Source organism: Pinus tabuliformis, chromosome 3_2 (assembly GCF_031772625.1).
Source record: "Pinus tabuliformis cultivar Carrire ecotype Pingquan chromosome 3_2, CPIR1, whole genome shotgun sequence".
Lineage (NCBI taxonomy): Eukaryota > Viridiplantae > Streptophyta > Pinopsida > Pinales > Pinaceae > Pinus > Pinus tabuliformis.
Genome location: NC_142302.1, coordinates 1,184,854,772 through 1,184,879,659, shown reverse-complemented (window position 1 = coordinate 1,184,879,659; position 24,888 = coordinate 1,184,854,772). Strand labels below are relative to the sequence as shown.

The 24,888-nt window shown below is 37.4% G+C and overlaps 1 pseudogene; it reads left to right on the top strand.

The window, feature by feature from the left end:
• LOC149184956 (putative CoA ligase CCL9 pseudogene) overlaps positions 1–24,275 on the top strand; it is a 54,104-nt pseudogene extending 29,829 nt beyond the window's left edge.
• The last annotated feature ends 613 nt before the right edge of the window (positions 24,276–24,888 follow it).

Sequence of the window (24,888 nt, the reverse complement as noted above, 5' to 3'; positions counted from 1 at the left end):
ACTTTACTATATATATACATAAATTCTCCCTTATGTAATCATACTTATGATGTTCTTTTCCTCTCTCCCATGGACTTATAGTTTTAGTACATGATTATATTTTTTTCTATGATTTAGAATGAATTTCATCCTTATTATACAAACGATAATTGTTTACCATAGTTTCCCTTATACTGTCATTTCCATAAGATTCATTGTTACATGATTAACCTTCTTTATTTAATAACGAGATTTACATCTATAGATAGTTGCAAGTACTTCAATCATATGCTTAAAACAAGAAATAGAAATTGGCACATTTTAAACTCAACTTAACACAACAATAACTTAGTGACCTATCCCAGTATCTGAAAATAGAATAGGAGTTGCCAGTCTCTTCCCAACCAATGAACCATTGTCTCAATAGTTGCCCTCGATCTCTAGACTCCTTTACTCTCATGAAATAAATCATTGATCTTTCATAGTTTCACCTCCTTAAGCTCTAGCAGTGTCCGACTTATTCTCGATGGAATATTTTTCTACAAAAGTCTTGTCTTTATCTACCATTGGTACCTTATATTTGAATTCATATTGCTTTTATCTCCAGCATTTTTTTAAAACATCTTTAGAAATAACATTATCTCCAATCATGATAACTCTTGTAGTTGAGCAAAAATGATCATCCCCTTTTCCCAAAATGGAGGATTTTACTTTTCCTATACTTTTGTCCTTTCTTGAACCACAATTGATTCCAATTGTCTTTTAATAATTGGGAGTGTAAATACTCATGTGGTGGATCCTATTACCTTTCCAAATAAACATCCAGGTGAAATAATATTTCATTCATTGCAATATATTAACATTTAAATCCATTAGTCTACTTTAATATTTGCCACTGACTCAATAATATTCACAAGTAAATATAAATAATGATATTTGTACACATGAGTGCACTAGAGGTAATCACAAATAAACATCTATATTCATTTTAATTTTGGGTGGGTAGGTGCTCTACAACCCAGTATATGAGGGATTACAATAAACAAATTTAAAAATATATGATGACTAATTAATAAAAAATAAACAAATTTAAATGTTAGGTCCCTATAATATTAGTGATTACCCCATTACTATTGTAGTTGTATCCCTTATTAATATTGTTGTGCCCCTATTGTCCCCATATTTTTATTACTGTGCCCCATAGAATCCCTCTATTCTTATTTTTGTGGCTTTATATTATTATTGTTAGGTCAGCTGGGTTATATTGTGACTCCTTAGACTCCTATATATAGAAAGGAGGTTTTTTCATTTGAATCATCCAAGAATTATTCATTTATGTAATGTAAAGCAGGTTTCCCCCTCGAAGAGGCTGAATGCTAAGGCGTTGATCTATCTTTTCTATCTTTTCTTGAGCTGGTTTCATAACATTTGGTATCAGAGCTTTGGGTTCTAGGGTTTCGCTGCTCCAAATAGGTCATCGTGGAATTTTAGCTATAACTATTTTTCTGCGACGTTTCAGAAGCTAAATAAAAAAACCCATTTGAGAAGATATCGTGTTGAACCATGGTTCCAAATTTCAGATATTTTCACGCTATATTTGTGGAGATATGATCTGAGGAAGTTGGTATTTTTATAGACTCCTCAATTACATTCCAAACAGGTGACCTGGGGAAAATCATCATAACTTTCTCTCTGAGCATCGGATTGAAATTTCGTAAGAAGCTACAGAAATAGGATGGACTGTGGTTTCTTGTATATAGTTTTTAGAGCCAAAGGTAGAAATAGTGACTCATGGCACGTCGTACAAGTTCACTCTACTGAACTAGTCTATAATCAGGTCATTGTGGGAGATTTCGCATAACTCTTCCTTGGAGAATCCAATTTGGATCAGACTGGTGGCATTGGAAAGAGGACACCGAGGGCTACTACAGATCACAATTTTAGAACTGGATGATCTGAAAGTACAGAGATACATTAGAGGGAATATCGAGCTCCTACAAAGTGAAAAAATGTGTGTAGATTCTTTTAAACGTTTGCTTAAGATTGGTTTGAAAATTTATTTTGAAGGAATTCAAAGGGCTAGTAGAGCATTATTATCAGTAACTGATGCCCCGAGGAAAGAAAATGAAAACACCTAGTAAGCAACTTGAAAGCTCTAGCATGACTCATGAAGGAGAGGAAGAAATGCTACATGGTATATCAAAATTACAAGAACAGGTGCAACAAGTGTCACTTGCACAAAAAGCAACAGAATCTAAGATGGATGGTTTAAGGAAAGATGTAGAAGCTAAGATGGATGGTTTAAAGAAAGGTGTAGAAGCTAAGATGGATTGTTTAAAGAAAGGAGTAGAAGCTAATATGGATGGCATGGAAGCTAAGATGAATGGCATGGATGCTAAAATTGATGGCATGGATGATAAGATGGAAGAATTGAAGATAAATATGAATAAGTTGCTACAAGAAATGGTCACTAATGGTGAAAGGGTACTAAAGGAAACTCATGATGAGAATGAAATAAATGTTAATCATGATTCCATAGACTCTAATGTTGGATGGAAGACCCACCATATTCCAAAAATTGATATGAGGAAGTTTGATGGCAAGGATTCCACAACATGGATATTACAGATGGAGCAACTTTTCGATCTCAATAATGTGCAAAACACACAAAAGGTACGTATTGCAACTTTATATTTGGAACCAAATCAGTTTGTATGGTATCAATGGCTTTGCTCTCGTAAAAAAATTATCACTTGGGCAATTTTTACGGAAGAATTGACAGCACATTATGAGGATACAAAAATCAACACTTTTTTTAGCCAATTGATAAGTCTCAAACAAAAGGGTTCAATGATGGAGCACATTGAGGAGTTCCAAAAATTGAACATAAGGGTAAAACATGTTCCAGAGGAGCATAGGACTGATGTGTTCATAGGGACTTTAAAGGATAATATCCAACATGATGTTCACCTTTGGGAACCTGATTCATTAGAGAAGGCATTCAGGTTAGCAAGAAAAATGGAAAGCAAAATTATGGCAACCAGGAAGCATACGAGTCACAACTATAAAGATGGAAGTGTTGTTACCCCTAGCCTTCCACAACCTATAAGGCTGACACCACAACAATTGGAAGAAAAAAGAGCAAAAGGGCTTTATTACAGTTGTGCTAGAAAATACACTAAAGGTCATAAGTGTGTTGAAAAGAAATTATTCTACATAGATTGTGAAGAGGAAGAAGAAAAGGAGCAAGAAAGGTCAAAAGAGGAGGATATACTCCAGGAAGCCTAGATAAAGAAGAAATGAATCTAACCATATCTTGTAATGCACTGGCTGGAATTACCACTCCTCAGACCATCAAGATAGAAGGATAAATCAAGAAGAAAAAGGTAATAGTGTTGATTGATTCACGACGCACCCACAATTTTATTCATTGTAAGGTAGCAAAAGAATTGAATTTCTTCCTATATCCAGCACGAGAGTGTCAAGTGATGATTTCAAATGGAGGAATAATAAATTGCTCTAGAAAGTGCCATAATATCAAGCTATCCATGGGAGAATATGTATTGACTAGCCCAATGCTTTCCATTCCAATGGGAGGTGCTGATGTTGTACTAGGAGTCCAATGGCTACAATCCTTGGGTACAATAGCTTTTAATTTTCAAGAACTTTTCATAAAAAATTTTGCGGAAGGAAAGGAAGTTGAATTAAGGGGTATTACAGGGAAACCAGGAAAGATAATCAGCTCTAACAGTATGACAAAGCTTCTAAAAAAGGAAGAAAGAGGTGTAATTGCACAATTATGTTCGCTAGATGTTTCCACATCGAAATCATCTATTTCTCTAGATCTCCAAAAAGTCTTGGACAATCATTCCAAGGTATTTGAGACTCCCAAAGGTCTCCCACCTATTCATGATCATGATCATGCTATTCATTTGATTCCAGGAAGCGTTCCTCCAAACATGAGGCCGTACAGATATCCCTATGCCCAAAAGAGTGAAATTGAACGTATGGTTGCAGAAATGCTAGAGACTGGTATAATTCAACCTAGTCAACGTTCTTTCTCTGCTCCAATAGTATTGGTGCACAAGAAGGATGGATCATGGTGCATGTGTCTGGATTATAGGGAGCTCAACAAGCTCACTATTAAAGATAATTTTCCCATTCCTATCACTCACGAATTACTGGATGAATTGCATGGATCAATTTACTTCACCAAGTTGGATCTTCGTTCAGGATATCATCAAATCAGAATGAAGACTGAAGACATTTCAAAAACAACATTTAGAACTCATGAGGGTCATTATGAATTTTTGGTCATGCCTTTTGGCCTTACCAATGCACCTTCTACATTTCAAGGTTTCATGAATTCCATTTTCAAACCCTTCCTTAGAAAATTTGTGTTAGTATTTTTTGATGATATACTAATCTACAGCAAGTCTTGGAAGGATCATGTTGAACATGTTGATAGGGTGCTACAACTATTGGAAGAGAAACAATTATATGCAAAAAGATCCAAATGTTTCTTTGGAGTACAAGAGGTGGAATATCTTGGTCATATTGTATCTCATGAAGGAGTTAAGGTAGACCCTAGCAAAATTAAAGCCATTAAGGAATGGAAAATCCCCACATCCGTAAAGCATCTACGAGGATTTCTCAAGTTGACAGGGTATTAACGCAAGTTTGTTAAGAATTATGGGAGAATAGCAGCACCTCTAACAACATTATTGAAGAAATATGCATTTTCATGGACTCCAGAAGCAACAAAGGCCTTCGAACGTCTTAAAGAGGCAATGTGCCAAGCACCTATCTTAGCTACACCAGACTTCACAAAAACCTTTATTGTGGAATGTGATACTTCAGGAAATGGAATTGGTGCCATTTTAATGCAAGATGAAAGACCCATTGCTTTTGAAAGTCGTCCAATCAAAGGAAAGTTTTTACACAAAGCTATTTATGAGAAGGAAATGTTGGCAATACTACATGCACTTAAGAAATGGTGACCCTACCTAATGGGAAGACACTTCAAGGTAAAAATAGATCATGATAGCCTTGAATACTTTTTAGAACAAAGAGTATCCTCTAAAGAGCAACAAAAGTGGGTCACAAAGATGTTGGGTTATGACTTTGAAATCATCTACAAAAAAGGGAAGCAAAATGTGGTGGTAGATGCACTCTCAAGAAAGGATGAGGATGTGGAAGCATTGTTGTGTGCCATTTCTATTATCCAACCAGATTGGATAAACAAAGCAAGGGAGGAATGGAAGAATGATGAAGAAGTGTGGGCACTTATTCGAAAGTTACAACAAGATTCTAGTACATCTAATACATTTAGCTGGAAAAATGATTCATTATGGTATAAAGATCACTTATACCTCTGTAAGAATTCGCAACTCAAACAAAATATTCTTATGGGATTGCACACTTCTCCCTTAGGAGGGCACTCAGGATTTTTAAAAACTTACCATAGGGTTAAGAAGGAATTTTTTTGGGATGGCATTAAATCGGATATTCAAAAGTTTGTGGTAGAATTTTTGGTTTGCCAAAAAAATAAAATTGAAACAATTAAGACTCCGGGTTTATTACAACCTTTATCCATTCCAAGCCAACGTTGGGAGGAGGTTTGAATGGATTTTATCACAGGTTTACCCAAGTCTAAGGGAAAGAGTGTCATCATGGTGGTAGTTGACAGACTTACCAAGTATGCACACTTTTGTGCATTATCACATCCATTTAAAGCCAATACAGTTTCTACTGCATTTATGGAAATAATTCAAAAGCTACATGGAAACCCAAAGATTATTGTAAGTGACAGAGATCCCATTTTCACTGAAAATTTTTGGATAGAATTATTTTCTTGTCTTGGTACTCAGTTAGCTCATAGCTCATCTTATCATCCTCAATCTGATGGGAAAACTAAGATAGTAAACAAATCTTTGGAGGGATATCTTTGTTGCTTTGTACCTGATAAATCGACACAATGGGTCAAATGGTTACCTCTGGCTGAATGGTGGTATAACACTTCCTACCTTCCATACAACAACAAAAATGACCCCTTTTATGGCACTTTATGGATATCAGCCACCATCCATCACATCATATTTAAGATAAAATTCTAAGGTTCAAGCAGTGGAACATCACATCGAACATCAACAACAAGTCCTCCAACTCTTAAAGGATAACCTCGTGTTGGCACAGAATAGAATGAAACAACAGGCAGATCAACATCACAGTGAAAGAAGTTTTGATGTAGGTGATTGGGTATTCCTATGGCTACAACCATATAAACAAATGTCCCTCAAGCAAGCTAAGAAGGATAATAAATTATCACCAAAGTATTATGGTCCATACAAGGTGTTGCAAAAGATTGGTACTATGGCATACAAATTGGAGCTTCTTGCAGCATCTCGAGTGCACCCAGTTTTCAATGTTTCATGTTTAAAGAAGTTTATAGGCGACAAGCTCCCAGTTCAAACAATATTGCCAGAACTTGATGAGGAAGGAAAAATTATATTGGAATCGGAAGCAGCCACAAAAACAAGAACTCGACAGTTACGAAATCGATCAATTTCGGAGTATCTCATCAAGTGGAAGAACTTATCCGTTGAAGATTCCACATGGGAGGATGAGAATTTTATACAGAATCATCCAGAACTACTCAAGCATTGAGGACAACACTTTTTTTGAAGGAGAGGGGCATGTTAGGTCCCTATAATACTAGTGATTACCCCATTACTATTGTAGTTGTATCCCTTATTAATATTGTTGTGCCGCTATTGTCCCCATATTTTTATTATTGTGCCCCATAGAATTCCTCTATTGTTATTTTTGTGGCTTTATATTATTATTTTTAGGTCGGTTGGGTTATATTGTGACTCCTTAGACTCCTATATATAGAAAGGAGGTTTTTTCATTTGAATCATCCAAGAATTTTTCATTTATGTAATGTAAATGAGGTTTCCCCCTCAAAGAGGCTAAATTCTAAGGCGTTGATCTATCTTTTCTTGAGCTGGTTTCATAACATTAAAAATATATTGTGAGTAATTAATAAAAATAAGAAAATTTAAAAATATATGACGACTAATTAAAAAATAAATAATAATATTGAATATGTTGGTTCAGTTAAACTTATTAACAAGAAAACACATACAACAGATAGAGAATAATATTATCGATCACAAAAGGAAATAAAGTGTAAAAAAAATCAATAAAAACAAAAAGAGTATTGCTAAAGAATATCAATGCCCAAACCTTCAATTAAGATACATTTTTTCTTCAAAAATTCATAAACTACATAGTTTGTAACCTAGACTAATGAAATGCCTAGAGTGTTGAAATGCAATTATTTATCTGTAAATTTTTTCTAGTGTCACATTGATAAACAAAATCACCAACCTATTAAACTTAACAATAACTCATTCCTCAAAAATATTATATTAGATTTTATCTATAATATAAAAAATCATATAAGATAATTTTCCAAAAATTGAAACTGAATAAACAAATCAATTATTTCAAATGTTGCATGAAATTGAAATACTTACAAAACTAAAATCTTATCTACAAATATTAAGTAAATTAACATCATAGTTACGTAGAATTTATCAAATCAAAAAATAAATAGTATTTCATATATATAAATTAAGCAAATGAATATGATAGTGACATAGGAAAAACCACCTAAAGGAAATTTCCCTGACTTTCATAATAACCTTACATGAGCCTGTGGGTTATGGGCCCACCTATACAAATCGAAAGCCTTTACATTGTGGGTTTAAACAGAAAAACCCCACCAATCACCCAACAATGATATAACACATAATTCGCCAACTAATGTCGTTCCCACCTGAATGCATAAGACCGGACCTCAAATAGATTTAAACTCACATCCATACACTTCTTGGGTCCACTCTGGCAATTGAACAACAACGGGTCCCACGTTGAATTTCCCTTTTTGCACAGGCACTTCACTCTACGTCGTTGGTCAAAGTGTGTTGGATCCAATGGTTCACAATGATATCAGCCAGGGAACTTGTGCGACACTTAACTACCCTTACAGAGCCAATAAGGATTTTAAATCCTTAATCTATAAAAGTTCGGGTCCACCTTTGAAGTTAAAGTCCAATCTCTTTATGGCCCGATACCCATTAGATAACAGAGGCCATCAAATCCTACAGTCTACGGCCCTTCAACTAGTATGTGGTTTACAAAACAGCTCAACGCCCGTAGTTGACTGTGACATAGACATTTGAAATTTAGATCGACGGTTGTGATTGAATGCGGGCCTTCGACCATGATCAAGACATTTGTACACTCCTATCCCATATAGTCTATTCCTCTACCATTCTCCTTCCGCCATTTATATTCTTCAATCTAAACAATCTTATGGCTCCCTCTGCACTTGTTTGCTTATGATGGAAATTATGTCAAACATCCATTAACTCTGTCATACTCTGTTCACACTCATACAACAGTTAACTTGTTAACATTGGATCGCCATCGATCCTTACAGTGATCAATGGTCGATCAATGAACCAATAGCACAGGAATTAACTCAATAGCACATAAACACACAGACATATGAATTCCACATAACACAGTTCATATTATACACAATATAATTACAGTCTAAGGAATTTCAACCTTAGTCATAGACTCTCCTCTCGACTACATTAAATCCACACTCTGTTTACACAAATATTTCCCGCCCCTCTCTATCTTTTCTCCCACACACAAACTCTTTACAGAGAAATTAGAAAGTCATGGATCATCTCAGATCCATGATTTCCTCTCACAAAATGCCTAAATCTCTCAACACACATACAAGGTGGATAATTACATTAAATGAAGTCTTCTCAAGACTTATCAATTCCATCAAATTAACTTGTTTTTAACAGAAATTTGCTCCTGGTTTACATGATTTTCCACGTCTCCTCCTCCATAGCTTTGACTTTGACTTTTGATTAAAGGTGGTCAGATGCTCCTACATCAGACTCCCGAGGCACAAAAAAATTATGACCTCCTAGTCATATGCTTCTCCTTCATCCAATAGCAATTCTACCCACTTCCTCAGTGGAACTTCTTTCATGATCTTTTTGTGAGTTGCAACAAAACCTCCACATAACAGTCTTCTCTACTACATGATACCTCACCATGCTTCCCTCCTAGCTTAGTCTTTCGGCATCTCTCTGGTTCTCTCTTCTGTGGAATCGTATGAGCACTCCATGCTCTAGGCTGCTGCAAGTTTTCTCACCTTCTAATGTTGTTACCTTCATAACAACATAAAGATCACAAACTCACAAATCTTTGCATAACTGTACCTCCTCCTTTTGCACACAAAATCTTCTTTCTACTTGTAGGAAACCTTTCCCTACTCCGATACCACTTTGACGTAGGAAAAACTACCTAAAGGAAATTTCCATGACTTTCATAATAACCTTGAATGAGCCTGTGGGTTATGGGCCCACCTATACAAATCAGAAGCCTTTACATTGTGGGTTTAAACAAAAAAACCCCACCAATTGCCTAACAGTGATATAACACATAGTCCGCCAACTAACATCGGTCCCACCTGAATGTATAAGAACAGACCTCAAATATATTTAAACTCACGTCCATACACTTTTCAGGCCCGCTCATGCAATTGAATAGCAACTGGTCCCACGTTGACTTTCCATTTTTTCACAGGCGCTTCAATCTACGTTGTTGATCAAAGCATGCTGGATCCAATGGTTCACAACGATATCAGCCAGGGAACTTGCGCGACACTTAACCACCCTTATGGAGCCGATAAGGATTTTAAATCCTTAATCTATAAAATTTTGGGACTGCCTTTGAAGTTAAATTCCAATCTCTTTATGGACCAACATCCTTTGGATAATGGAGGCCATCAAATGCGATTGTCTCTGGCCCTTCAACTAGCACGCAGATTATCAAACAGCTCAACCCCCATAGTTGACTGTGACATAAGCATTTGAAATTTAGATTGACGGTTGTGATTGAGTGTAGACCTTTGACCATGATCAAGACATCTGTACACTCCTATCCCCCGCAATCTATTCCTCCGCCATTTATATTTGTCGATCTAAATGATCTGATGGCTCCCTCTGCACTTGTTCGCTTATGATGGAAATTACGTCAAACATCCATTAACTCTGCCATACTTTGTTCACACTCATACAACAGTTAACTTGTTAACATTGGATCACCATTGATCCTTACAGTGATCGATGGTCGATCAATGAACCAATAACACGAGAATTAACTCAATAGCACATAGACACATAGACATACGAATTCCACATAACACACAATTTATACTATACATAGTATAATTATAGTCTAAGGCATTTCAGCCTTAGTCATAGACTCTCCCCTCGACTACATTGAATCCAAACTTTGTTTACACAAATGTTTCCTGCCCCTCTCTATCTCTTCTCACACACATAGACTCTTTATATAGAAATTACAAAGTCGTGGATCATCTCAAATTCACGATTTCCTCTCACAAATCGCCTAAATCTCTCAACACACATACATGACAGATAATTACATTAAATTAAGTCTTATCGAGACTTATTCCATCAAATTAGCTCGTTTTTAACAGAAATTTTCTCCCTTTTTACATGATTGTCCACATCTCCTCCTCCATAGCTTTGACTTCGAATTTTTACTAAGGGTGGTCAGATTCTCCTGCACAAACTCCCAAGGCACAAAACATTTATGACCTCCTATTCATATGCTTCTCCTTCATCCCATAGCAATTCTACCCACTTCCTCAGTGGAACTGCTTTCATGATCTTTCTGTGAGCTACAACAAAACCTCTACAGTAACAGTCTTCTCTACTACACGATACCTCACCAAGCTTCCCTCCTGGATTAGTCTTTCAGCATCTCTCTGGTTCTCTCTTCTGTGGAACCATATGAGAACTCCATGCTGTAGGTTGTCGCAATTTTTCTCACCTTCTTATGTTGTTACCTGCATAACAACATAAAGATCACAAACTCACAAATCTTCACATAACTGTACCTCCTCCTTTCACACACAAAATCTCCTTTCTACTCGCAGGAAATCTTTCCCTGTTGTGGTACCACTTTGATGCAGGAAAAACCACCTAAAGGAAATTTCCCTGACTTTCATAATAACCTTACATGAGCCTGTGGGTTATGGGCACACCTATACAAATCGGAAGCCTTTACATTGTGGGTTTAAACAAAAAAACCACACCAATCGCCTAACAGTGATATAACACATAATCCACCAACTAACATCGGTCCCACCTGAATGCACAAGATTGGACCTCAAATAGATTTAAACTCGCTCCATACACTTCTCAGGTCCACTCAGGCATTTGAACAACAATTGAACAACAACCGAACGATATCGGCTAGGGAACTTGCACGGCACTTAACCGCTCTTACGGAGTTGATAAGGATTTTAAATCCTTAATCGATAAAAGTTTGGGTCTACCTTTGAAGTTAAAGTCTAATCTATTTATGGCCCGATATGTGTTGGATAATGGAGGCCATCAAATCCTATGGTCTACGGTCCTTCAACTAGCACATGGATTACCAAACAGCTCAACTCTCGTAGTTGACTCTGACATAAGTGTTTGAAATTTAGATCGACGGTTCTGATTGAGTGCATGCCTTTGACCATGATCAAGACATCTGTACACTCCTATCCCCCACGATCTATTCCTCCACCATTTACATTCGTCGATCTAAACAATCTAACAACTCCCTCTGCATTTGTTTGCTTATGATGGAAATTACGTCAAACATCCATTAACTCTGCCATACTATGTTCACACTCATACAATAGTTAACTTGTTAACATTGGATTGCCATCGATCCTTACAGTGATCGATGGTCGATCAAAGAACCAATAACACGGGAATTAACTCAATAGCACATAAACACACAGACATACGAATTCCACATAACATAGTTTATATTATACATAGTATACTTATAGTCTAAGGAACTTCAACCTTAGTCACACACTCTCCTCTCGACTACATTAAATCCACACTCAGTTTACACAAATTTTTCCTGCCCCTCTCTATCTCTTCTCACACACACAGACTCTTTATAGAGAAATTACAAAGTCATGGATCATCTCAGATCCACGATTTCCTCTCACAAATCACCTAAATCTCTCAACACACATACATTGCAAATAATTACGTTAAGTTAAGTCTTCTCAAGACTTATTAATTCCATCAAATTAGCTCATTTTTAACAGAAATTTGCTCCTGGTTTACATGATTTTCCATGTCTCCTCCTCCATAGCTTTGACTTTGACTTTTGATTAAGGGTGGTTGGATGCTCCTGCATCAGATAGTTAAAAATATATTTATGTGAGTTAAATTCCCTTAAAGTAAAAAATAATAAGTACTTTTGAAATATAATTCACCTAAATTTATATGATAATTAAAATACTTTTGTTTGAGGTAAAATATATCGAGTAAAAATGAAAAGGTATGTGAGATATATAAATTATGTAAATTATAAGTGTTTTTGTTTAATGTAAAAGTAAATGTTTAATTATAATAATATTTTAATGTTTTGCATAAATAAACTTATAGATAAAATGTGTTTGTTTGAGGTAAATTTTATCAAAGTAAAAAATAGTTAGTATTTAAGATTGTAATAGTGTTCTAGTTAAAATTCTTGCAATAAAAAATAGGGAACATAAAAGGGATCTGAAAATATAGCCTCTTATTTATATTATTAATTGAAAACAAAGTTACATGTCCATACAATACATATTCAAGCCCATGCCAATGGAATGTGTGGATTCTCATCAATGACTAATCTAAGATATTGAAGCACACTTGTGAATCTTGAATGGATCCACCAAGAAAATGTCACAATGGGGTTTTCATCCTACGATCATGTTAGAACTAGTCATGACAATTTCTCAACAAACACACAATAAGATAGACAAACTCACGACGCCTAAATTTATTTATCCTCTCCCCTTTTATAGGCTTGATGGACTCTTTAGAAATCTTTATTTTATTATTTTTCCCTAAAAATAAAGAAAAATACCATGGGCCAAAACAATGGGGAAATACCACAACAAATACCATGGTCAAATATTTTTGAGCTTCACCAATAAAAAAGGAATATTACAAATCCTCCTGCCCTAATATTTCTTTCCCTCAAACCATTCATAGCTATCTATCAATATGGTTGTTCTAAATTGTTTAGTACCAATATCGGGGTCCCATATGAACCACTAAATCATCATAATATGTCGTTGTGTCCCCAAACGAAGGATAGATCTCCCGATGCTTGGATCCCAAATCAACCTTCAAGTCCACTACCCATCAGTAGACCACTAGCAAGTGACATGCAACTTGGATTCCAACCCGAACATTAACTTAAATTTCCATCAACAAATCCTCCTGCATCCCAATGCCACCATAACCTTACTTCATAGCCCATTCAATGTTGCTCTCATTGTATTACATTCCTGGCTAAGAATTTCCTCCCAAGAATCATCTCATCAATCAGGTACCAACTCATAATCTCCCACCAATCCATCTGCTTACATATGTCATATGTGTAAATATGCAGACAAGAAATCATACAACCATGTTGATGTTGGGCTACGAGAAATAACAAAACCATGTTGAATTTGCACTACTCTGATCCTAATTGGGATGCTCCTAAGTTGTCAAGTTGTTGCTTGGTCCTCAACCACTCATAAAACCCATCTAGAAGGCTACAATAAGATCCATCTAGAAGAACTTTCCACTCTTCCTCCAATGCACTGAGGTGGGATGATAAAGTTGCAAACCCTATCGATGTATCCCTAAAGAGGGCTACTCTATGACTCTCCAGTATATCCCTCTCGATGCCTCGTGAGGGACTTGAGTTGTTCCTCAATGCTAGAAAACTTAATCATTGACTTGGCACATACCCCTATGAGTTCCTCATTTTTTTATTCTCCTATAAGATTGTGCTTCATAGTGTCCAAATTTTATTCTTCAACATCATAAGATTTGTCTTGAAATGCGTAATCCTTCCCTAGAAGTCCTCTACTAGAAATTCTGGTACCTTCCTTATTGGTGTTATATGTCTGCTCATGATGCCCACCTATCAAATTCGAGCTTAAGCCTTTGACAAACTCTACAAATGGCTCCTCAGACACACTATCTTTGTGAGACTTCCCTTTATGTTCAACATACGAGTTCACTACTATTGGCTCCTCATTCAAGTCTCCTTGAATGTCCTCTCCATGGCCTTCTCCACTTGTTGAAAAAATTTGTGGTTCATCCGCATGCTCTCCTAAGTGCTCATCATGTATGTCATACCCATGCACCTCTAAGTGTTCATCATGTTGGTCCATCACTGTTGACTTCCTCTGCAAGTCTCCTTCAATGTTATTTCCTTGGTCTTCTATGCTCATAGAAACATTTTGTCCCTCAGGTGAACTTCTACTTGGCTCATAGTGTCCTCCATGGATGTTCCCCTGCAAATCGATGGACTCAACTATAGGAGGGGAGTCCTCATCGGAACAGCTCGGAAGATTCTCCTCTTGATTTATTCTTGTTATCTCCTTCGTGAAACTTGAGCATGAGTGGTTACATTCCCAAGCTCCTTTGCATGCAAAGCCTAGACCTTTCCTCCTTAGTTCATTCTTGTTGTCTCCAACAATCTTTCTTATTTCCTCCTTGGTTAACTCCTTTCTAAGTAGATTTATGTTGTGTTTAACCAACCCCTTATCTAGTTCATAGGTAACACATGATACAATTAGCCCGTTCCACCAAATGGCCAACAATTTTGATCTCCCTTGTTTGCAAATGGCCTTATATTCTCCTAAGTTGAGTGACACGATATCTTGTATGTTTTCTTTGACATAGTTTGGATGATATGTTGTAATGATGGGGCAGAAGTATTGGATCATCTGAAGGATTAAGTCATTACACTCTAGATCCATCATACGTATACCAAATCTGAATTTTGTCATGTGTTCTAAAAATTTTCACCTATGAAAAATATTAGGAAGGGTGATATTTTCCAACCCTTGAGGGCTTCTACAATTACCTAAAAAATCCTTCTCGTGATGTCATCATTGTAGGGCCGTAGCAACGCTGCTAAGGCAAAGATTTTACTTAGAGAAGAGGCAATTGTGAGTCTAACCTTTTAACAAGAATGCTTCAAGAACTTGGTTGTATCAAAGCACTTATGGATGGCTTCAAGAACCAACTCTACCCTTTCCAATCTGATTGCGCTATTAGGCGCATAGTCATATCTAATGTGTGAGACCATTGGAGGACATCTTCTAACTTTGTACCCTACAATTTGGATCCAAGTTTAAAGAGATTTTTTTTTACATCTTCCTTCGGAATATCCTTTAAGTGCTAAAGGATAACATGGACCTATGGAGAGATAGGCTTGTTGTTTTTCCCTATTTGTAGGTTGTTTACCATTTTGGTCCACAAAAGTATCATAGCCCATAGAATCAACTAATGCATTACTATGCTCATCCCCGAGGCCTTTCCAAAAAAGTGATGACATTATGACTTGGCATCAATGGATATCAATACTTAGCTTCCTTCTCTCTCCTCATCATTCTTTAATAAAATTGATTTAACCCCTTTGAGAAATGGATGTACACTCAGCTTGAATTTTCCTTATAAAGATAATACCAAATCGTTCTTCTAGAGAGAGGAAATAAACACCTATAATAGAAATAATATTGTCCTCTAATAATAACCTTGATATGGATCTCCTATGTTGGTACCACTCTAAGCATGCCAAATAGAATAGGAGCAGTGGGCAAATCTATTGAATAAATGAGGGTTTGTTATGTTATATCACAAATGAGGGTTTGTTCTAGCTATTTTTAAGTGCTTAAAATAAATTTCCTAAATAGCATCCTCCAAACAATTTTCCAGAATAATAATGTCAATGGTGTTCGAAAGAAAGGTATCGCTGTAGTCCCATTTATGTTTGGAAGGTACCATGCAAAAAAATGAAATGTATGATGTTATTTATTTCGAGTACCAATACATGGAAGGACACTCTCAAGTCTTTCGATCTCTGCTTCACGTTGGCCTCGAAAGAGGTCTCTTGGCCTTCTATTTGCCCCTTGTATGGTCAAAGAGAGGTCGTATGGCCCAGGTTTCTGCGTGCAGAAAATTGCAAGATCACTCTGGCCTCTCTGTTGTGCAGATCCTTACAGTCATGAAAGGATAGTTCTCGACAATGGGGCTTAATGAACTGCCTAGCATTCACACCTACGCGTCCAAGAAAAGTGAAAACTTGACCTAGATATCTTAGAAACCGTCAGCTTTACTTGCCATCAGCTTAATCTGATTGTATACTGGTTGATTAATCAAGTTGGGATGTCATGCATCCTATAACATGTCTATTCACTAACAAAGACGTCATCCTTTCTCTCTCAACGACCAGAATTCTGTAATTTATATCTCCACGCAACTCCGCCTTGAACGTTCACCTATCTTTATAATCATCGTTCGTGATCATTCAAGAATTTGAATATTGATAAAAGACGCCTCCAAGAATAATCTTGACCCTTTGGCGCGGATAAGAATGGTCTCTCGACCATAAAACTACAACGCAATGACCGTTGGGACCTGGGCGCTGATGCGATAACCTCACAACCTCACGAGCAATGGTCTCATCCGTCGCTGACCAGAATGGCCTTTCGGCCTCAAACTCATAATCGAACAACACTGGTTCTGAGACCACAGTGACATTCCCAAGATAGAAAGAAAACGAAAATACACTAAATCTCAAATGCCATCAATCATATAGTTTTCCCCAAGAAAATAATATCAATTCTGCCTCAATCGAGAAGCAACGAATAAAGGGCCTTCAATATTATTAGAGAAGATTAATAAACCAAATTTTCTTATTTCTATGAATCGCCACGTGAAATATATAAGTCGTGGTCTTGGCGTTGAATCTTCCTATGCGCACATCTTAGTTGGAGAGGTCAAAGTCAAGGTCTATGATGTGTGGGCCCTCTCGGCGTGGCCTTCGACGTGTGGCCCTCTATCCCACTAATTTCCAAACGTGATCTACGTAGTGATATGAAAACCCCTCGGCCCCTCAACAAAGACTTAACATCACGGATTTGATCTACATCGATTCGCCACCTTGACTAAGAAATGTCAAAACTTTGCCCTGGAAATGGCTCGATCCAGGACAAAGTTGACAGGTCGATATTCTGACAGTAAAGAATGGATTCTCCGCTCTGAGAACGCGTCCTTCAGATCTTCATACATTCAATGCACTGCAAAAAACACAAGGAATTTCCTTCAGGAGTTCCGGCTTGCGATAATGAAAGAATATGGCCAATAATATGAACGATCTTGTCATGCCAAATATGGATCAACTTCAAATCTGTGATCTCGTCCTTGGAAAAAAATGGCAGAAATTTGATCTTCAAAGGGATAATCATTCGTGAAAGAATTAATAATTCAGCCTTTATTGCCCATTCTTAGTGTGGAAATCCGATTATATTCTGCAATAAAGGTAATAAACCCTCGAACTGGTTGCAGAAACACGTCGAGAACACTTAACTGGAAAATAATCGACCAACTAGGGTTATACTGAGTATCATCGAAAATGGAAAAGGTCGGCTAGGGTGAAAAGAAATCCAACGGAAGTTACGACCAGAATTTTAAATCTTGCAAAAAAATCGATATGTTATTAAGAACCCTGATGCTGACACGATGCGCAGCCCTGAAACCACTATAAAATCCAAACGTCAAAATTTACTATAGATCTGACACACTCTGGTTTTGTCGGAAATAATTATCTCAATCACCCCAATAAACGGCCTCACAGCAGCCATACTTGTCAGACCTATTTTTGCAAGTTGCATCTTCTTTTGAAGATGGAAGGACTAAAGTCATAATTGAACCATTGTGAAAGGCAGGAAGGAATTTAAAGCATCTAATGTATTTTGGTATATAGATATGAGCAAAAATTCATTCAGCAATCATTGGTCACACTCCACAAACACCTTCGCGATTCTGATCGCACTCAACAACAACATTATATTAATTTCGATTTGTGATGAATTAAATGTAAAATTGTACGTTAAAGTCATTTTGTAATGGGCTAGAGAGATTAAGAGGTTAGAGAAAAAGAGAATGCAAATCTCTAGGAGAAAATGGTGGAGCAAATTTTGGTGGGCTCCTGAACACAATAAACAATAGTTACAATATTTTACTGTGTTATTGTGTTGCTCCAAACCTAATTTGTTAATTGTGCATGTGTAAATATTATTCATAAATCTCTCAAATCAGCAAGTGAACCATTGTGAAAGGTAGCAAGGAATTTAAAGCATCTAATGTATTTTGGTATATAGATATTAGCAAGAATTCATTCAGCAACCATTGGCCACACTCCACAAACACCTTCGCGATTCTGATCGCACTCAACAACAACATCATATTAATTTTGTTTTGTGATGAATTAAATATAAAATTGTAGGTTAAAGTCATTTTGTAATGGGCTAGAGAGATTAAGAGGTTAGAGAAAAAGAGAACCCAAATCTCTAGGAGAAAATGATAGAACAAATTTTGGTGGACTCCTGAACACAATAAACAATAGTTACAGTATTTTACTGTATTAATGTGTTGCTCCAAACCTAATTTGTTATTTGTGCATGTGTAAATATTATTCATAAATCTCTCAAATCAACTCCGCGAAGCGAGCTCGGGGAAAATCATAACTTTTACTGTATTATTGTGTTGCTCCAAACCTAATTTGTTATTTGTGCATGTGTAAATATTATTCATAAATCTCTCAAATCAACTCCGCGAAGCGAGCTCCGGGAAAATCATAACTCTGCCCTCCGTGAAAATTAAATTTTCTAAATATTTTTAACAAGTATTTTAATTAAAATACTTTCAATCTTGCAAAAAAATCGATATGTTATCAAGAATGATGACACAATGTGCAGCTCTGAAACCACTATAAAATCCAAACGTTAAAATTTACAATAAATCTGACACACTCTGTTCTTCTAATTAAAATACTTTCCATCAAAAGCATTTAACACAAAATAAATATGAAAATACAGTCTCTTATTTATATTAATAATGGAAAGCAAAGATACATGCTCATATAAAACATACGAAAATTAGTGTTGATGGCATGTATATCTAGTCATGAATGATTAATAGAAGACACTTACGCTGGGTTGTGAATCTTGAATGGATCTAGAGGATACAAATAAAGTAGATAAACTCACCATGCCAAAAGCCTTGCTCCTTTCCCCTTTTATATATTTGATGCGGAAATCTTTATTTTATTATTTTCTCAAAAAAACAAAAGCAAATACCATGGGATACAAATACGATGGTCCCGCTTGACCATATTGAAAAATGAATATTAAGCATATATATAAAAATTTAAAATTATAAAAATTTAAAATTATTAATAGAAATATAAGTGTATAATATGCCTGCCTAATTTAATTGAAGTTTAACTATTCAGTTTTAGAAATTATAATCTATTATAAGAAAAGAGGAAAACAAATGAAGAGAAGCTTGAATGTGAAACAAAATTACAATATTTTAGATATAAATCAATCTCTAAATCAATCTCTAATTTGAAACAAATGAAGAAAAAATTGAATGTAATTACAATATTTTAGATAATGTAAACTAACATAAATCAATCTCTAATTTGGATTTATCAAGTACCAAAAATCTATCAAAATACACACATTTTTTAATGCAAATATATCAAAATACAAAACTTGGAAAAAAATTTACACTCAAAATTTGATTGATTCCTATAAAGCCATGTTTATTTTATTACAAAGCATATTATTTTCTTAAATTGGTGATCTGCTTCCACTTGTTGGTGTACATGCACTTAGACTAGCTGTGTTGGTGTACATGCACTTATACTAGCTGTGTTGGTGTACATGCACCTAGATTAGCTCCAGTTAACTTATTGCTTGCATGTGGCACATGTACACATTAACATAAGATAAAGCACACTTAGCTTTAGTTAGCTTTAGTTATTGCATGTACAACTAAGCTTAACTTAGTTGCTTTTATGTATCTCGCTTCCTTCCTTCTCTTGCAAGCTTGTTTATTGTTTTACAGATCTAGATCTGTGTATCTCAAAAATCTTACATGGTATCAGAGCACAGGGATTTGTAATCAGTGCACAATCAATTTTATTTGCAGCTTCAGAAGATTGAAGCAACAACAAAGAATGGAGTCTAAATTGGAGTTTCCACAATCGGCAATTCTCACTCCATATAATTATTTCGAATGGAAGCCAAAGATTCAACTTCATCTCAGAAGTAGAGGCTTATTTCGAATAACCATGGAAACGGAAGTTGAACCAACATCGGCAATGGAGAAAACAAGATATTTCAATCGCATGGACGAGGCCTTCGGCATCCTATGTTTATCTATTTCTCCGGAACTGCTATTTCATGTTGAATCATGTTCAACTCCAAATGAAGTATGGAAAATTTTGGAAGGATTGTTTGGAAAACAGGATGCAATGCAAGGTCACATTCTCGAAAATGAGTTAAACTCATTAGATCCGAGAAACTTTGAGAACATTCAAGATTTTTTCACAAGGTATAAAGCCCTGTTGGTTCAGCTGAAAGGATGCAGGATCGACAAATCCAAGCAAGAAAAGTATTTGATTCTTTCCATTTTATCAAAACTTGGTCCAGAGTATGCAGTATTCGTCTCTACATTCCACACAGTCAGATCTGCAACTGGTGCAGATTGGAAGATTCCCTCACTGGATTCTTTTATTCAGTCTTTGATGCATGAGCAAGATAAGCTCATCAAAATGGGCACACTTAAAAATTCCAAAGCGCATGCACTTACTGTGCATGCAAAAGGAAAGGCAAATTCCAGAGACCATCAGAAAGGAAAAGGGAGGAAGGATCCTGATCCAAGAAAGGGAGGACATCCCAAACCCCCTGATGGATCATCTGGCTCAAAGGAAAGGAAAGGAACGAAAGGGCAATCAATGTGCAATTATTTCCACCGTGGTTTTCATCCTGAATCTGCATGCATGAAGAAGATTATAGATCTTATGGCGCAGACACTCCAGCAACACAATCTTGGAGACCACATTCCTGAGAATGCTAAGAAGAAGTCTGGAGAAAAAGCACCAGATCCAAGATGTAACAGGCATGCTTTGATTGCTCTTCATTCTGCACCACAAGAATGGATCATCGATTCAGGAGCTTCACATCATATGGCTTCTTCAAAGGAATCCTTTTCTTCTCTGCATGCATACTCAGGTCCTCCCATTCTCATGGGGGATAATTCTGCAGTTGCAGCAACTGGACAAGGAAGAGTGCAATTTGAAGATGGAAGTTTTGAAAATGTCTTGCATATTCCAAGGCTTCCTGTGAATCTTCTCTCAGTGTATCAGATGACACACACAGGCAACGGAAGGAAAGTGGAATTTACCCCAGATTCCGTGAGCATTTATGACATGCAAACCAATTTGAAGATTTCATCTGGCAAGGTAAATGATCAATCTCGTCTGTATATATTTTCTGATTTTGTTCCTCAATCAGATTCTATTTTGCTACTTACGCATGCAAATGAAGAAAGTAGGATTTGGCACGAGAGATTTGGGCACTTGAATTTCAGATATATGCAACAGCTTAGTAAGCAAGGGATGGTCAAAGGATTGCCAACCATTGAATTTTCAGATGGTGTTTGTAATGGATGTGCTCTTGGAAAGCATCCACAAGAAAAATTCGAGAAGGGGCATGCATGGAGAGCCTCTTCACCTTTGGAACTTGTACACAGTGATCTCATGGGTCCATTTCCGGTGCTTTCAATGAGCAAAGAAAGATATGTGTTGTCATTTATAGATGATTACACGAGATTCACTTGGGTTTACTTCTTGAAACTCAAGTCTGAAGTTTTTCAACATCTAAAGATTTTCAAAGTGCATGCGGAAAATCAGTCTGGAAAACGCATCAAAATACTCCGCACAGATAATGGAACGGAATATGTCAACAAAGATATCAAGAATCTTTGTGATGAAGCAGGCATACAGTTGTAGCATACAGGTCCTTACACTCCACAACAAAATGGCGTGGCTGAAAGGAAAAATCGATCTTTGAAAGAGATGGCTAATTGCATGTTGCATGCAAGATCTCTTCCGTCGAAATTGTGGGCCGAAGCTATTAATTGTGCCTCATACATCCAGAACAGATCTCCTCATAAATCTGTTACTGGAAAAACACCTTTTGAGGCTTGGACTGGCATGCAACCTGAAGTTAGTCATTTCCGCATTTTTGTATCTCGAGCATGGGCCTGCATTCCTCCAGAGAAGAGAAAGGCTTTGGAGCCTCAAAGCAAAGCATGCATGTTTGTTGGATATTCTGATGAAGTCAAAGGGTACAGATTGCTTGATATCCACACTGAAGAGCTCTTTATTGAAAGGAGTGTAAAGTTTGACGAAGATATTTCGCATGCACCAGTAGATGAACTTGTTACCAAATTTTCATCACCACTCATTGATGAGTATGCAGATGAAACTTCAGACCAGCATGATGATGAAGATGAGTCTTTTCCTGTGACCCCTGTTAGACCACCAGTTGTTGAACATTGAGATCATACTTCTGCATGTAGTTCAGAAGATTCTCGACCACCTTCAACACAAAAATGGCGCAACATGAGTGATATCCTTGATGATCCTGCCTCTATCCCTCTGTTTGAGGAAGATCCGCAAGCACTCTTAGCTATGGAGCCATCCATGCCCATGCATGCTTATATGATGCATGGATCTGATCCACAAACTTATGTAGAAGAAAATGGGCATCCTGAATGGGAAGCCGCCTTGATCACGGCTGCAGATTGTGCTAATTTTGTTCAATCCAGATGCATTCTGTTCGTAATACTGTTCCTTGCGGTGATCAAGGCCAGGGCAGTTGCAACACCACTAAATTCTACCTACACTGAAGAGGAATTCGAATTCTACCTAGAGGATTCAGGGTCCAAAATGCTTTTACTGCCCACGGAAGGATATTCGCCGGCTGAAAAAGCCGCCACAAAGCTGGGCCTCTCTGTGGCCGCATCACAATTCTGCTTCGACACCGACAGAAACGCAACCGTCGAGTTCCACTCGAGATCGAATTTCGTGGAATCGGAGGGCAGCGAAGAGGAAGAGGTTACCGAGAACAGTATGAACCTGGAAGACGACAAAGCACTGTTTCTTCATACGTCTGGCACCACTAGCCGTCCAAAGGGAGTACCATTAACGCAAATAAATCTCGCAGAATCTACGCAACACATCGTAGACGTCTATGAACTTTCGCCCTCCGACCTGACTGTCGTTGTCTTACCGCTCTTTCACGTCCATGGTCTCGTAGCGGCGTTGCTGTCGTCCATGGTCGCCGGCGGAACCGTCGTTATTCCGTCCACCGGTCGATTCTCGGCCTCATCGTTCTGGAACGATATGAAAACCTACGGCGCCACGTGGTACACAGCGGTGCCTACCATTCACCAAATTTTGCTAGAGAGGCACCACACGAAGCCTGAGAGCGAGTATCCAAAGCTACGATTCATCAGAAGCTGTAGCGCTTCTCTGGCTCCAGCGATAATGGAACATCTGGAGCAAGCCTTCGGCGCTCCTGTTCTTGAATCTTACGCGATGACAGAGGCTTCTCATATGATGACGTCCAATCCGTTGCCACATCGTGGTGTTCACAAACCGGGGTCCGTGGGCAAGGCGGTGGGGCAGGAATTAGGCATTCTCGACCACAACGGCGTTGTTCAGAAACCGGGATGTAGCGGCGAGGTCTGCATACGGGGTTTGAACGTGACCAAGGGTTACCAAAACAACCCAGAAGCCAATAAAACCGCTTTTCAGTTCGGTTGGTTTCACACGGGAGACCTCGGTTACATCGATAACGACGGATACCTGTTCCTCATTGGTCGGATTAAGGAGCTTGTTAACCGAGGAGGAGAGAAGATATCACCAATGGAAGTAGACGCAGTGTTACTGTCACACCCTGCGGTGGCAGAGGCAGTTGCCTTTGCAGTGCTGGATGAAAAATATGGAGAGGAGATCAACGCGGCGGTGATTCCAAAGGAGGGGGATATTGTCACTGAAAGCCAAATCCGGGATTTATGCAAGAAAAATTTGGCGAGTTTCAAGATACCGAAAAGGGTGTTCATCACTGATTCTCTCCCGAAAACTGCCACCGGGAAAGTCCAGAGGCGATTGGTTGCGGAACATTTCATAGCAACTGTATCGGCTGCCAAGGTTCCTAAATTTGGAGCATAACACAAATTTCCTCTTTTTTATGCATTGTATATGGGTACCTAAAATGGCCGTGTTGCGGGGACTCATTCATTTTGCATCACACTCACCTAAGTTATGCTTAAGGGGGGGTGTTGGTGTACATGCACTTAGACTAGCTATGTTGGTGTACATGCACCTAGATTAGCTCCAGTTAACTTATTACTTGCATGTGGCACATGTACACGTTAACATAAGATAAAGCACACTTAGCTTTAGTTAGCTTTAGTCATTGCATGTACAACTAAGCTTAACTTAGTTTCTTTTATGTATTTATTCTAAAACTAATATTGTAGAATCAATTTTTATTCTTTTCTCAATTCTTGCTCGCTTCCATCCTTCTCTTGCAAGCTTGTTTATTGTTTTGCATATCTAGATCTGTGTATCTCAAAAATCTTACGCCACTCCATTAATCGTTTGTTGCAGCAAAGTGATTACGGAATCTAAACACTTATACAAGCGCAGAACCTGGCCGATCACTCCGATGCACATATAATTCATAGTTTTCGCTACTTTATGATCCGACTGGTACTGTGCAGAATTACGTTCTGGAAGATTATTCAGAACAAATCGATGGAACAGTTCTCTGGATTTCCGGAAGTGTTT